This window comes from Terrapene carolina, unplaced genomic scaffold (assembly GCF_002925995.2).
Source record: "Terrapene carolina triunguis isolate 2854851 unplaced genomic scaffold, T_m_triunguis-2.0 Scaffold67, whole genome shotgun sequence".
Classification (NCBI taxonomy): Eukaryota; Metazoa; Chordata; order Testudines; family Emydidae; genus Terrapene; species Terrapene triunguis.
Genome location: NW_020664418.1, coordinates 18,212,315 through 18,227,234, shown reverse-complemented (window position 1 = coordinate 18,227,234; position 14,920 = coordinate 18,212,315). Strand labels below are relative to the sequence as shown.

Genomic DNA, 14,920 nt, shown 5'->3' with positions numbered 1-14,920 from the left:
AAAAAAAAAAAAAAAAAAAAAAAAAAAAAAAAAAAAAAAAAAAAAAGGTGTGTAAGAGGATGAGAAAAATCCAGGGCTCTGAGAAGCAATATGAAATTAATGAACATGAAGAAGGATTCTAGCTGAATATAGCCAGATTTTTTTAATGAATGTAATGTTAAAATAGGATAGGTTTAGTACAAAACCAATTTTTCAAAGTTAGCATATATAAAACAAGAATGAACAAACAAACAAAAAATCACATGTTCTGAGAAATATGTTTAAAGTAAAAATTCAAACAATGAAATATTTGGCTCTGCATTACCTTAGCTGTGAGATAGTGATGACTCTCTTAGGACCTATACAGTTTCACTAAGGATGTCTTATAGAGCATTTCGGATCATGTGAATACAGTTACACATTAAAAAAAATAAAATCCACAGAGCAATAATCTTGAAGCTTGCATGAAAAATGATTGAATGTTTACTTGTCCTTATAAGCTAGCTTTTAATAATGGAGTTTTCAAAATGAATGTGGCACAGCTGCAATACATACTTTATAAAACATAAAATATGTAGGGAAGCTATAGAGGAGGGAAAAAAATAAACATGCCATCATGTACTTGCTTGAAGCTCTTCTTTTTTCTGGGGCTCAACTGGCCAAAAAGGAGTAAATACACTACCACATAAGAATCAGAAGACAAAAGGAGACATTTGATACAAAAGACAACATTTAAAAAAACCCTCTTGCTTCATATTACCCTGGCTCAAATTTAATTGATCTATCTGCATTTCATCCATGCATGAAAAACATCAACAAGCAAACTCTGAAGAAAGCATTTTCTTGGTAACAATATTCATTAGTTGGTATCATCTAGGCAGCACAAACCTTGTAAGTTCTCTGCATCATAATTTTTGATTTTGTGTTTCCTCTTCTATTGCATTTATATCTATGTGCTTATATATATTTATATTCCATACTTAAGAATCACAAGAATTTAATTCAAAAATTCAGAACTACACTGACTACTACAGCTACAAAAAATATTTCTATTACTGCAACAGTAGATATTTTAGATTTAAGGTATCTGCACTATTGTATCCTGTTGGTTATCATTCAAGTTACTAGAAATTTAAGAAACTGTACTAAAGAACATCTGAGCAATATAACATTTCATCACAGACATTTGTGCAACATACCAACTCATAACAGATTGAGACAGAAACACTCTTGGTTTTGTTTGCCCACAAAACTGTATGTGTGATTGCATGTCTAAATGTGTGTGTATTTACCACAAATGTATATGCAGAATCTGGTGGTTTTTTGCACAAACCACCATTTAGATGCATTAACACTCACTCTTTCCTGCTGTAAAGGAACTGGGAAAAAGATCCGAGGTATATGAACAAAGAATGCAGACAGGATGCTGCCTACTGAGCTACATCAGTGCTGGGGGCTCTCTCTGGTCTGGCAAGACTGAAGATGATGAATCAATAATAGACAGAAGAGAGGAGAGGAGAAGAGAAGGCGGAGAGAGGCCCAGGAAAGATGCTAATCTCTCCTCTACATCTCCAATGGCCAAAAGCATTTCACAGAAGGTTTTTGGAGGGATTTCTACCTTGCTGGGGTGGAAGCTGATCGTGGCTTTCTAGAATCTGACTGAGTAATGGGTGGGTCTAAGAGCTCCAAAGGATCCGAGGGCGGAAGAAGGGGCCTTGTTGTCATGCTACTGCTCAGGTGGAGCATCTGAAAAAACAGGGAGTGGAGAATTAGCCATTGAGTCCCTGTTTGCATTTTTGGATCTAATAAGAACTTGAGGTTCATGTAGGTGAAAAAGCAAAGCTTTCCTTCCACACCTGCCTGCAGAATGACCAAGCAGGGCAAACTCCTTTTTAGCAACTCTTGCACTGCCCATTAACTATATTGCTGGTGGTGCTCACACACTAAGTCTGACCATGTCAAGTAGTGAGTGTTAAGCTCAGGGGAAAGAGGAATTGGGCAGGGAAAGAGTTCAGTTCAGTAACTCACAATTTAATAAAACTATCTGAAATATACTATTTCTAAAGAGATATAACCCTCTCAAGAGCTTGCTGCTCTGTTGGCATGAAAGCATAACTTTTGGGACAAACTGCACATGAAGAAGGTGTTACAGATGGCTTGGCACAATCTTTGCCACCTCTGCATTACCTTCATCTCTGCGTGTAGGAAGAAGCAATCCATGTGGACAGGACTGCTGGGCACATTTTCATTGGACGGACGGACACACACACAAAACTCAGTTCAGAGAGGCAACTTTTTTTTCAAGAGTAGAATATTTGGAATGACTTATTATGTTAATATTTAATTAAGAGCAAAATTGTTACAGATTGAAATTGTATTTATTTGAAAAATAAGACGACAAAACCAGAGCTGATTGAAAAGGACAAAGACCAAGGATGCAAGCAGCTCCGTATCTATTCAGGGAAATGCCTTTGTAAAACAGCAAGATAAACTTTAATTCTGTTCTCCTCATGGTTGCACATAATTAACACTATAGAGCAAAGTGATACAGTTACTATGCTAGACAGTTCTTTAAGAAAAAAATTACACCCATTTATTGAGGAAATTTGCTTTAGGGAAGTTTTCCCACTAAATCCCCATGGCCCCCCCCCCACCTTCCTCCAAGATATAACCTATAGGAAACAGTTTTTATACAACTGTAACAACTGGGAACCTCTTCCAGAAACCTTAATTCCCAGTTAACTTTATTTACCAGACTTATTTTTTTTTTTCCAGTTTAGAGAGATGTTTAGGATGGAGGCAAATATCTATGTTTTGAAGGGGCTGGCATAATCCGAAGTGAGATACTACCAGTAACTCTCATCCCCAAAATGGGGCTACATGATTAAATGTTTGTTTCTCTTCAAATAAAAGGAACAGAATGTAACCAAAAGGAACAGAAAATACTTCCTATGGTACTGCATGATTCCATTTGCCCTTTTTCCTTCCCATACAGAAGATTGACATCTCTGTGCACCAACTCATCATTCAAACCAGTAAGTAAGAGTCCTAAAGCTCCATTATCAATCCCCTAAATCGACAATATTCTTCCCTACAAAATAACAAAATTAACAAATCCAAGATCTTAAACAAGTCACAATAATTGATTGCCTTGAGCTGCAACGAGGAGAAAAAAAATAGTTAATTGCCCTATGGTAACTGTAGTTCTTCAAAATGTTGTAGCCAGTGTGGCTCCCACTATAGGTGCACATGCAAATCATGCACACAAGGCTGGACTTTTTGGCTATCAGTGTCTGTTGGGACCATGCATGCGTCTCCTTGGGCAAAGGGATAAAGGGCTGGACAGCCACCACCTACCTCACTTCTCTTGCAATCCATAGTCTTTGCTACAGAGGACTCTAAAAAGCAGAGACACAGGATGGGTCATGAAATCCACATGGAAATAAAGTGTAAGGTAAGTAACTGTTCTTCAAGAACGTGTCTGTGGATCCCACTATATAGGCTCCAGAGGTGATCCCAGCAATTACAGATCGGTAAGTCTAACATCAGTACAGGGCAAATTAGTTGAAACAATAGTAAAGAATAAAATTGTCAGACACATAGAAGAACATAAATTGTTGGGCAAAAGTCAACATGGTTTCTGTAAAGGGAAATCATGTCTTACTAATCTATTAGAGCTCTTTGAAGGGGTCAACAAACATGTGGACAAGGGGGATCCAGTGGACATAGTGTACTTAGATTTCCAGAAAGCCTTTGACAAGGTCCCTCACCAAAGGCTCTTAGGTAAATTAAGTTGTCATGGGATAAGAGGGAAGATCCTTTCATGGATTCAAAACTGGTTAAAAGACAGGGAACAAAGGGTAGGAACAAATAGTAAATTTTCAGAATGGAGAGGGGTAACTAGTGGTGTTCCTCAAGGGTCAGTCCTAGGACCAATCCTATTCAACTTATTCATAAATGATCTGGAGAAAGGGGTAAACAGTGAGGTAGCAAAGTTTGCAGGTGATACTAAACTGCTCAAGATAGTTAAGACCAAAGCAGACTGAAGAACTTCAAAAAGATCTCACAAAACTAAGTGATTGGGCAACAAAATGGCAAATGAAATCTAATGTGGATAAATGTAAAGTAATGCACATTGGAAAAAATAACCCCAACTATACATACAATATGATGGGGGCTAATTTAGCTACAACTAATCAGGAAAGAGAACTTGGAGTCGTCATGGATAGTTCTCTGAAGACGTCCATGCAGTGTGCAGCGGCAGTCAAAAAAGCGAACAGCATGTTAGGAATCACTAAAAAAGGGATAGAGAATAAGACGGAAATATTTTATTGCCCTTATATAAATCCATGGTGCGCCCACATCTTGAATACTGCGTACAGATGTGGTCTCCTCATCTCAAAAAAGATATACTGGCATTACAAAGGGTTCAGAGAAGGGCAAATAAAATGATATGGGATTTGGAACAGGTTCCATATGAGGAGAGATTAAAGAGACTAGGACTTTTCAGTTTGGAAAAGAGGAGACTAAGGGGGGATATGATAGAGGTATATAAAATCATGAGTGGTGTGGAGAAAGTGAATAAGGAAAAGTTATTTACTTGTTCCCATAATATAAGAACTAGGGGCCACCAAATGAAATTAATGGACAGCAGGTTTAAAACAAATAAAAGGAAGTTCTTCTTCACACAGCGCACAGTCAACCTGTGGAACTCCTTGCCTGAGGAGGTTGTGAAGGCTAGGACTATAACAGGGTTTAAAAGAGAACTAGATAAATTCATGGAGGTTAAGTCCATTAATGGCTATTAGCCAGGATGGGTAAGGAATGGTGTCCCTAGCCTCTGTTTGTCAGAGAGTGGAGATGGATGGCAGGAGAGAGAGATCACTTGGTCATTACCTGTTAGGTTCACTCCCTCTGGGGCACCTGGTATTGGCCACTCTTGGCATACAGGATACTGGGCTGGATGGACATTTGGTCTGACCCAGTATGGCCACTCTTATGTTCTTAAATGTGACTGGAGAGCAGCATCCTCTCTGGGTGGTGGGAGTAAGCAGTGTCAGCTACATCAGTCAGAGACTGAAGTACTGCTCTGCAAACTTGGCACCTGCCATAGCAGACATGTCAAGTGCCTAATGTTAACAAGAGCCAGTGTGTTGCTCCATGTGGCTACCTTACAGATTTAAGAGATTGGCACATTTCTGAAGTAGGCTGAGGATGTTGCTTGTGCCATGGTGGAGCGAGCCTTGATGTTTGGAGGGAGAAGCTTGCCAGCCAATTGACAGCAGGTGGAAATATGCCATGTGATTCATTTCAAGATTCTGTGGGATTAAATAGCTTGGCCTTTGATATGCCGGATATGACCACAAAGAGGGAGAGAGCCTGAAATGATTGGTACTGTTGAGGTAACATAGCAAGGCCCTGGAAATATCCAGATAATTAGGCTTCTTTTCTCCTGGCAAAGAGTGCGGTTTCAGGAAGAAAACTAGTAAGAAGACAGACTGATTCTGATGGAATTCTGAAACCACTTTAGGGAAGAACTTAGTGTGTTATTTCATCAACATCTTTTGCCTTTGGAAGGATGTATACAGACGTAAGAGCCAGGAGCTTACTGACTCTCCACACTGATGTGATGGTCAGGAGAAAGACCATCTTGATGGTAAGATGGTATATCAAGCATCTGATAATGTTCTGAAAGGAGGCTCCATGATCTGTAAGACGACGTTGAGGTCCCACCTGAGAGTCAGGTCTCTACTTGGAGGGCAGATCTGAAGAAGGCCCTTGAGGAATCTCAGCCCCACAGGTTGTCAGAAGATTGAATGTGATCGTTTTGGAACGCAGCACACCGATATTGCTGCCAGGTGGACTTTGAGGGTATGTCTAGAATGCAGCTGGCAAGTGTGATTCCAACAGGGGTAGATAGACTTGTGCTAGCTAAGCTTGAGCTAGCATGGTAAATACAGCTATGTGGACATTGCGGCATTGGCAGCAGTTCGGGCTACCACCCACGTCAAAGCCCACTAAACACCAGGTCCACACAAACCTGTGAGTCCAAGCTCGAGCAGCTGGCTCAAGCAGCCAGCAGAGGCCACAACATCCACACTACCATTTTTAGCAAGCTAGCTCAACATGAGCTAGCGTGAGTTTGTCCACCTGTGCTGGGAATCAAACCTCCCAGCTGCAGTGTAAACATTTCCTAAAACAGCTAAATGCTAGTCCTGCCTGCTTCAGGAGCAGCATCTAGTCCAGAACCTTTGGCATTGAGGCCTCTACTGCATTCATATTGTTTTGGGCTGCCCACATAGAAATCTTTTCCACTTTGAGGAGTAAGTTTACCTGGCGGAAGGTTTCCAGGTTAGTAAAAGAAATCTCCTGAACCTGTGAGAAGCAGCCTCTTTCAGTCCTATTCATCCAGCCAACATCCAGGCTATCATGTGTAAAGACTATGGGTCTCAGTGCAGTATTTGACCCTGGTTTTATGATATGTCTGGATAGGTGGGAAGGTGTATGGGTGGCGGTCTGGACATCTGCAGGAAATGCAAGAGCCAAACTGACTTGGCCAGTAGGCAGCTATCTTAATGACTGTAAATTTGTCCCTGATGATGGATATTATCACAGGGAATCAGGGAGATAGGCAGGAAGGCATACAGGAGTCCTCGAGACTATCGAAGAAGAAAAGACATCTGGAAGGGAGCTTGGACTCACCCTGCCTCTAGAGCAGAAGTCCCACCACATAGCATTGTCTACTATGGCAAACAGACCTATGGAGGGGGTCCCCCACTGGCAGAATATTGGGCCTAGATGGATTTCTGCAGTGACCACTCACGTCTAGTTACTATGTTTCTGCTCAGTAAGTGCACCAGGTCATTGCTGACTACTGGAAGGTGGAGAGCTAGCAGCCTCCCTCTGTGCTGATGGAACTACTCCCATAACTTGAATGCTTCCAGACAAATGGATAATTGAGCACCTCCTTGTTTGTTTATATAGTACATAGCTGAAGCGTTGTCCGTCAGGATCTGCAGAGTAGAGTTCCAAAGAACAAGTAGGAAAGCAGTGCAGGCTAGTCGGATGGCTCTTAGTTCCAAGAGGTTCATATGGCGCTTCAGATGATTATGAGACCATGTGCCTTGCATCTGAAGGTGGTTCAGGTAGGTGCCTCAATCTGTCCCTAAGGCATCTGTGACCAGCTTTGTTGCTGGGAAGGAGACTGAAAAGAGTATCTCCTTTCTCAAGTTCAAGGTCACCATTTGAGCTCCCACATGAATGGGGGCAGCAGTGGGATTCATTTGTTTGTATAATACTTGGACAGGGAGCAAGTGGAATCTGGCAAGCGACAGCACATATGTGCACATGGACATATTGGCTACACCGTCATAGGACCTAATCACATCAACCACATCATCTGGGGCTCGTTCACCTGCACATCTACCAATCTGATATATGCCATCATGTGCCAGCACTGCCCCTCTGCCATGTACATTGGCCAAACCAGACTGTCTCTATGCAAAAGAATAAATGGACATAAATCAGACGTCAAGAATTATAACATTCAAAAACCAGTCGGAGAACACTTCAACCTCCCTGGACACTCAATTACAGACCTAAAAGTAGTAATCCTTCAACAAAAAAACTTCAGAAACAGACTCCAATGAGAAACTGCAGAACTGGAATTAATTTGCAAACTGGACACCATTAAATTAGGCTTTAATAAAGACTGGGAGTGGATGAGTCATTACACAAACTAAAAACTATTTCCCAATGCTAATTTTTCCCCTACTGTTACTCACACCTTCTTGTCAACTGTTTGAAATGGGCCATCCTGATTATCACTACAAAAGTTTTTCTCCTGCTGATAATAGCTCACCTTAATTGATGAGTCTTGTTAGAGATGATAGGGCAACACCCATTTTTTCCATGTTGTGTGTGTGTATATATCTATAGATAGATAGATAGATCTTCCTACTGTATTCCACTGCATGCATCCAATGAAGTGGGTTTTAGCCCACAAAAGCTTATGCCCTAATAAATTTGTTAGTCTATAAAGGTATGTCTACACTACAAAATTAGGTCAATTTTATAGAAGTCGATTCTTAGAAATCGATTTTATACAGTCGATTGAGTATGTCCACACTAAGCGCATTAAGTTGGAGGAGTGCGTCCTCACTACTGTGGCTAGCATCGACTTACGGAGCGGTGCACTGTGGATAGCTATCCCACAGTTCCCGCAGTCTCCACCGCCCATTGGAATTCTGGGTTAAGCCAGTGGTCTCCAAACTTTTTTGATTGCGCACCCCTATCAGTAAAATTTTTTTGAGCACGCACCCCCTGCCGCACCGAAGCAAAAAAACGCTCCTCCTGCCACGCACCCCCAAGGATCCTATTGCGCGCACCCCACTTTGGAGACCACTGGGTTAACCTCCCAATGCCTGATGGGGCAAAAACATTGTTGCGGGTGGTTTTGGGTACATGTCGTCAGTCTCCCCTCCCTCCGTGAAAGCAACGGCAGACAATCGTTTCGTGCCTTTTTTCCGCGCAGACACCATACCACAGTAAGCGTGCAGCCCGCTCAGCTCAGCTCACCGACACCGCCACTGTTGTGTCCTGGGTGCTGCTGTCAGCAGACGGTGCAGTAGGACTGCTAACCGTTGTCATACACCGCTTCCGCTGCAACTCTGCTCTGCAGCTATTGCCTCGATAGCGAATTTCTCCATGTTGTCTGTCATGGGCTCCTGGGTACGTGTTCTTCTTTCTCGGGAAATGTACGCGGTGCTAACCATCATCCTCCACCGCTTCCGCTGCAACTCTGCTCTCCTGGTGCCATGAATCCACCTCGCAGGTCCTCTTGTCGTACTGTATAAATATCTATTCTCGTGGCATCCGTCGTCATCCGATTCTGCTGCAACTCTGCTTTCCTGCGCTCCTTCAGATGCCATACCACGGCAAGCATGGAGCCCACTCAGATCACCGCTGCTGTTGTGAGCATTGTAAACACCTTGCGCATTATCCTGCAGTATGTGCAGAACCTGCAAAAGCAGGCGAGGAGGCGACAACAGCGCGATCACGATAGTGATGAGGACATGGATACAGACTTCTCTCAAAGCACGGGCCCTGGCAATTTGGACATCATGGTGATAATGGGGCAGGTTCATGCCGTGGAACGCTGATTCTGGACCAGGAAACAAGCACAGACTGGTGGGACCGCATAGTGTTGCAGGTCTGGGATGATTCCCAGTGGCTGCAAAACTTTCGCATGCGTAAGGGCACTTTCATGGAACTTTGTGACTTGCTTTCCCCTGCCCTGCAGTGCAAGAATACCAAGATGAGAGCAGCCCTCACAGTTGAGAAGCAAGTGGTGATAGCCCTCTGGAATCTTGCAACGCCAGACAGCTACTGGTCAGTTGGGAATCAATTTGGAGTGGGTAGATCTACTGTGGGGGCTGCTGTGATCCAAGTAGCCAATGCAATCACTGAGCTGCTGCTATCAAGGGTAGTGACTCTGGGAAATGTGCAGATCATAGTGGATGGCTTTGCTGCAATGGGATTCCCAAACTGTGGTGGGGTGATAGACGGAACGCATATCCCTATCTTGGCACCGGATCGCCTTGGAAGCCAGTACGTAAACCGCAAGGGGTACTTTTCAATGGTGCTGCAAGCACTGGTAGATCACAAAAGACGTTTCACCGACATCAATGTGGGATGGCTGGGAAAGGTGCATGATGCTCCCATCTTCAGGAACTCTGGTCTGTTTGAACAGCTGCAGGAAGGAACTTATTTCCCAGACCAGAAAATTACCGTTGGGGATGTTGAAATGCCTATAGTTATCCTGGGGACCCAGCCTACCCCTTAATGCCATGGCTCATGAAGCCATACACGGGCACCCTGGACAGTAGTAAGGAGCAGTTCAACTATGGGCTGAGCAAGTGCAGACTGGTGGTAGAATGTGTATTTGGACGTTTAAAAGCTCGCTGGCGCAGTTTACTGACTAGGTTAGACCTCAGTGAAACCAATATTCCCATTGTTATTGCTGCTTGCTGTGTGCTCCACAGTATCTGTGAGAGTAAGGGGGAGATGGTTATGGCGGGGTGGGAGGTTGAGGCAAATCGCCTGGTGTCCAATTACATGCAGCCAGACACCAGGGCAATTAGAAGTTTCATGACTGGCCAGGCTACGGTGTGACAGTTCTTTTTGTTTCTCCTTGATGAAAACCCGTCCCCTTGGTTCACTCTACTTCCCTGTAAGCCAACCAACCTCCCCCCTTTGATCACCGATTTCAGAGGCAATAAAGTCATTATTGTATCCAAAACTTGCATTCTTTATTAATTCATCACACAAATAGGGGGAAAACTCGCAAGGTAGCCAGGGAGGGGTGGGTGAGGAGGGAAGCACCGGGTGGGGTGGTGGATGAGTGGAGGAGGGAAAGACAAGGCCACACTACAGTTCAAAACATATTGAATGCCAGCCTTCTGTTGCTTTGGCAATCCTCTGGGGTGGAGTGGCTGGGTGCCCGGGTGAGGAGGATATGGAACTTGGGGAGGAGGGAAGGCGGTTATACAGGGGCTGCAGCGGTGGTCTGTGCTCCTGCTGCCTTTCCTGCAGCTCCACCAGATGCCTGAGCATGTCAGTTTGCTCCCCCATTAGCCTCAGCATTGCATCCTGTCTCCTCTCAGCGTGCTCCTCCCTCCTCTCATCGCGTTCATTTAACACTTTCCTGGACTCTGCCATTGTTTGCCTCCACGCATTCTGCTGAGCTCTTTCAGTGCGGGAGGACTGCATGAGCTCCGAGAACATCTCATCGCGAGGGCGTTTTTTTCGCCTTCTAATCTGCACTAGCCTCTGGGATGGAGATGAGAGAGGGAGCATAGAAACATTTGCATCTGCGGGAGGAAAAAAAGGGAGAGTAGTATTTAAAAAGATATATTTTGGAGAACTAAGGGAAGACTATTTCACACTGAATCAAGTGATTCACATTACACAGCACATGTGCTTTTGGTACAAGGTCGCATTTTGCCTCTTATACTGAGTGCCCGCCGGTTTGGTGTGAGACATCACACATGCTTGGCTGGGCAACAGAATTCGGCTTGCAGGCAGCCATGGTAAGGCAAAGGGTTTTGGCTTCTTCAACCTTCATAACATGTGGGAACGGTTTCAAACAGGAGCACCCTCCTTTCCCATACCAAGCAAAGCCCGTTGGGTTGGCCATTTAAAAGGAGGGGCTGCGGTTTTAGGGTGAATGTGCAGCACAATCCAACCCCCCCTCCCAAATTCTCTAGGACGATCGCTTCACACACACCCCTCCCCCACTGTGTGGCTAATATCAGGGAAGATCTCTATCAGCCAAACGCAAACAGCTCAGCATGAACGGGCCTCCCCCCACCGCGTAGCTAACAGCGGGGATGATTTATTTTCAGCCAAAGGCAAACAGCCAAGCAGGAACAGGCACCTCTGAATGTCCCCTTAAACAAATTTCCTGTATTTCAAGCAGGTGACCATGAATGATATCACTCTCCTGAGGCTAACACAGAGAGATAAAGAACAGATGTTGCTTGAATGCCACCAAAGCCTGGGCCCATTCGCTGCAAGGTTTTGTTCTGCAATGATTCCAGACTATTTGCTAATGGCTTGGCGTGGTAAATTAATCATTAAACATGCTTGCTTTTAAACCCTGTATTATATTTACAAAGGCACACTCACCAGAGGTGCCTTCTCCGGCTTCACGGTCCGGGAGCCCGCCTTGGGAGGGTTAGGAGGGTATTGGCTCCAGGGTGATGAACGGTTCCTGGCTGCCGGGGAGTGCGCTATCCTCAACCTCCTCCTCATCTTCAAACTCCTCACCCCTGTTGCGTGAGACTCCCCCCTTGCAGGTGTCCATGGACAGTGGTGGGGTAGTGGTAGGGGCCACCCCTAGAATTGCATGCAGCTCATCATAGAACCAGCATGTATGGAGCTCTGACCTGGAGCGACTGTTTGCATCCTTTATTTTTTGGTAGGCTTGCCTCAGCTCCTTAACTTTCACGCGGCACTGCTGTATGTCCCAGTTGTAGCCTCTGTCCATCATGCCCTTGGAGATTTTGGCAAATATATTGGCATTTCATCTTTTGGAATGGAGTTCTGCCTGCACGGATTCTTCTCCCCATACAGCGATCAGATCCAGTACCTCCCGTTCAGTCCATGCTGGAGTTCTTTTGTGATTCTGAGACTCCATGGTCTCCTGTGCTGATGAGCTCTGCATGGTCACCTGTGCTGATCAGCTCACCACGCTGGCCAAACAGGAAATGAAATTCAAAAGTTCCTGGGGCTTTTCCTGTCTACCTGGCCAGTGCATCTGAGTTGAGAGTGAGTCCAGAGCGGTCACAATGGAGTACTCTGGGATAGCTCCCGGAGGCCAATACCATCAAATTGTATCCACACTACCCCCAAATTCGACTCAGCGAGGTCGATTTTAGCGCTAAACCCCTCGCCGGGGAGGAGTACAGAAATCGATTTTAAGAGCTCTTTAAGTCAACAAAATAGGCTTGGTCGTGTGGACAGGTGCAGAGTTAAATCGACCTAACGCTGCTAAATTCGACCTAAACTCGTAGTGTAGACCAGGGCTAAGGTGCCACAAGTACTCCTCGTTCTTTTTGAGTCCTCTTTGTTCCCCTTTTTATAAACACATTATTTTTGCCCTTCTCCAGTCCTCTAGGACTTCAACTGTCCTGCATGTGTTCTCAAAATAATTGCTAACATTTCTGAGATTGCTTCAGCTAGTTCCTTATGTACTCTAGGATGAATCCATCAGGCCCTGCTGACATGAATACATCTAACTTATCTAAATATTTTCCCCCAATTCTGGCTTGTATTCCTTCCCCCTTGTTGTTAATAATAATTGTGTTGAGTATCTGGGTCACCATTAACCTTTTTAGCAAAGATTGAAGCAAAATAGGTACTGAACACTTCAGCCATCTTAATGTCATCAGTTATTAGCTCTCCTTACCCACTAGCTAGAGGACTGACACTTTCTGTCATCTTTTTCTTGCTTCTCTTGTATTTAAAAGAATTTAAAAGAATAAGAACCTATTCTTATTGTCTTTTATGTCCCTTGGTACATGTAATTCATTTTGTGCCTCAGCCTTTCTGAATTTGTCCCTACATGCTTGTGCTATTCTTTTGTACTCCTCCTTAGCAATTCAGCCATATTTCCAATTTTTGTAGGATTCCTTTTTGATTTTCAAGTTATTAAAGAACTCCTAATGTAGCCACATTGGCCTCTTACTATTCTTCCTAACTTTCCTTCTCATCGGGATAATTTGCAGTTATGCCTTTAATAATGTCTCCTTGACAAAATACCAGGTCTCCTGAACTTTTTCCCTTAGATTTTCTTCCCATGTGATCTTATCTACCAGTTCTCTGAGTGCTTTTTTGAAGTCCATTGTCCTTATTCTGCTGTTCTGACTCCTTCCTTTTCTTCAAACAATGAAATCTATCATTTCATGGTCACTTTCATCCAAATTGCCTGCCACCTTCAGATTAATTACCAATTCTTCCCCGTTGGTCAAAATCAAGTCTAAAAGGGCTGTCCTCCTGGTTACTTTCTCCACTTTCTAAAACAAAAAGTTGTCCCCAATACACACCAAGAACTTATTGGAAATTTTGCATTTTTCCGTATTACTTTTCCAACAGATGTTTGGGTAGTGAAAGTCACCCATTACTACAAGGTCTTGTGTTTTGGATATTTCTGTTATTTGTTCCAGAAGTGCCTCATCCACCTGATTTGGTATTCTACAGTTAGACCCCCTACCATGATATCACCTGTTTTTTCCCTTTTATCTTTACCCAGAGGCTTTTAACTGGTCTGCCTCTGACCTCCTTCTGGACCTCAGAACAAGTGTATATATTCTTGTATATATTTTACTCCCTTTTTCTTCTGCCTCTACTTCCTGATCAAGCCATCCCCATCTATGCCAATATTCCAGTTATGAGTCTTATCCCACTTAGGCCTGGTCTACACGGGGGGGGGGGATGATCGACCTAAGATATGCAACTTCAGCCACGAGAATAGTGTAGCTGAAGTCGACGTATCTGAGGTCGACTTACCTCGCGTTCTCACGGCGCGCAGTCGACTGAAGAGCGGTGGAGTACAGGAGTCGACAGAAGAGCGATCTACACTAGACGCGATAAATCGATCCCCCATAGATCGATCACTACCTGCTGATCTGGCTGGTAGTGTAGATGTACCCTAAGTCTCTAACCCTCACATGCTAACAAATGATCTCTCTAAATATTCTCCCTCATAACTAGGAAAGAGCTATTAACTAACCAGAAGAATACTAAAGTTTACCTTAATCTCTCTACAATATTCAAGCTTCCCCAAACTCCACATACATCTTAACTACAAAGTTAGTTTCCAAGCCCTTAGTAGAGTTCAAACACTGAACTCAAATTATTTTAGCATCAGCTGTTCACTCTTGTGACACATACATCCCTACCTCCCCCTCTAAAGACAAGACATATGCTTTGCTCCCTCCATTACTTCCAAGATGACTCTGATAGTCTTGAGAAAGAAAACCATTAAGATTCTTCAGACTGATATATCAACTAGAAGGACCACGTACTTGGACTTACATTTATAGTAAACAGAAAATTGCCCTCCTACCCTCTGCCAAATCAAGTGCCATTCATCTTCTGGATTAGAGTTCTGAAGGCTCTGAACTGCATTCTATGACAAAAATCCATTATAAGCATCAGGATAGAGAACTTCACTATGATAGATAGATGAACATCCCCCATCAGTTTCTTCTTGCTGGTTTCAGAAAGTGAGTGAAAGTAGAAAGAAAACTCTCTAAAAACAGCTGAATTCATGTTGTAATAAATGGACCTACAAATTTACCCTAATTGTAAGCTCAACTTGTGAAAAGTGGATAAAGGTTCATGAATTGTCACAATGAGCTATTATATAAAACTGTTT

The 14,920-nt window shown here is 43.6% G+C and overlaps 1 protein-coding gene across 7 annotated transcripts in view; it reads right to left on the bottom strand.

The window, feature by feature from the left end:
* The window catches only part of HERC1 (HECT and RLD domain containing E3 ubiquitin protein ligase family member 1), a 214,087-nt gene that overhangs the window by 88,917 nt on the left and 110,250 nt on the right, over positions 1–14,920 (bottom strand). The gene's annotated exons all lie outside the window — the stretch shown is intronic.